The sequence below is a fragment of the Poecilia reticulata genome, linkage group LG21, assembly GCF_000633615.1.
Source record: "Poecilia reticulata strain Guanapo linkage group LG21, Guppy_female_1.0+MT, whole genome shotgun sequence".
NCBI classification, from domain to species: Eukaryota; Metazoa; Chordata; class Actinopteri; order Cyprinodontiformes; family Poeciliidae; genus Poecilia; species Poecilia reticulata.
The window spans coordinates 385,363-387,084 of record NC_024351.1 but is presented as its reverse complement, the minus strand read 5'-3'; the positions used below and the strand labels follow the sequence as shown (position 1 = coordinate 387,084).

The window sequence follows — 1,722 nt, the reverse complement described above, 5'->3', positions numbered from 1 at the left end:
CTGTCCACCATGATGGACCTGCTGTCCACCATGAGGCTGATGGACCCGCTGTCCACCATGATGGACCCACTGTCCACCACGATGGACCCACTGTCCACCATGGACCCACTGTCCACCACCATGGACCCACTGTCCACCACGATGGACCCGCTGTCCACCATGAGGCTGACGGTCAGCACCAGCCATCTAGTCGTCTCTCCATCATTGATAACTTCTTTGCTATATTTTCCACACACACAAAAAACTTCAGCCAGTCAGATTTTTAAAGATCGGCCAGGAATCGGTGCACCTTTAATGAATGTAAAGATCATCACTACTAACTAAATATACTTGGTAGTTATTAAATAGTTGAACATCTTGAATATGTGTATAATTAGAACTGGACAAAGTTCTCTATCATCCTCTATTTATTGATCCTTCATCTATATCTCTGTCATTATCAGGTTTATTTCCCTCTGAAAGCCAAACCTGGATCTTATCTGTGTGGCGGGTCGCAGTAGGTCATTGTCCTGTCGGCCTCATGATTAGGTCGGTTCCTCCCGCCGCTGCTAGCTGGAGGCTAAAGCTGGTTCCGCTGTTTTAACGTTGCATTGAGCATCGCTTTGCTTTTCTGTTAGCCGTTTTCTTTGATTCGTTCTGTTGCTTTTTCCACTAACGGAAACCCGTTTCACAGCATCACTGACTTTCAGCATCGTTTAAAACACAAACCCAGCCGCGGTGGCTGGAGGACAACAGCCTGTGTGGATGGACTCACCGCCTGGAGCCGATTTCAAACCGACCTGGACAAGAATCGTTTCTGATGTTTGTGAAGATGTTCCGATGCTAACATCCATATTCCCTGCTTCTTGCTCAGCCCAGTAAACTCACACGGATTATCCGTGGTCATCACTGGGACCAGTGAAGAGGTCCGCCGCCTCTGACTCCCCGGTTCCGGACCGGTCCAGGTTCTGGCGGCCCGTAGAGCCGCTGTTAGCCAGGCTGACGTCTTGAGGAGCGGAGAGGGACGATGGTTCTGGTCCATGTCCAGTTTTAAAAACCGTTAGCTTGGACATGTCCTTCATCACCTCTCGGTCCGGCTCCTCTGTCCTTCGTTCTGTCCTCCCTGATGCTCCGCCCACTGCGAAAGACGCGTCCAACATGGACCAATAATAACCAAGATGGACGTTGACCAGAACAAATCAAACATTTCTTCAACAGGTTTGCAGATGAATCATTCTGATGATTGAAATCTTCCCTCCATCCAGGACTTGTACAGGTCAAGGATCAGGAAAGAGGCAGGTAGTATCTCTGAAGACCCCACACATGCTGGACACAAACTAGTTAGTCTTGAGGTGGCGCTACAGAGGCGGTCTCTCTGATGGACACATGAACAGCTGACATCCTGAGGATCTGCTCTGTTAACAATTCTTTTAGTTTTCTGTCTTTACAAACACACTGCAAATACATCAACATGTTTATCCTGACTTTACTTCCCCTAACGTTTCATATTTCTATCCAGTGGTGGCTAACTAGCTAAAAACGTAGCAGTGCTAACCCAAAAGCAGTAATCATAAACAGTTCTAACACTAAAGAGCTACATAAACACAATAATTAGCAGAAGCTAATATTGAGAAATTCCACTTTACATAAAGTTCTATGTAAATGCGTTTTAGCAGAAGCTAATGCTAAAGCGCTAAACATACAGTGCAGTTAGCAGAAGCTAATGCTAAAGCGCTAAACATA

At 46.5% G+C, this 1,722-nt stretch overlaps 1 protein-coding gene across 1 annotated transcript in view; it reads left to right on the top strand.

Moving 5' to 3' along the window:
• The window catches only part of LOC103457088 (serine/threonine-protein kinase D3), a 25,024-nt gene that overhangs the window by 2,156 nt on the left and 21,146 nt on the right, over positions 1 to 1,722 (top strand). The gene's annotated exons all lie outside the window — the stretch shown is intronic.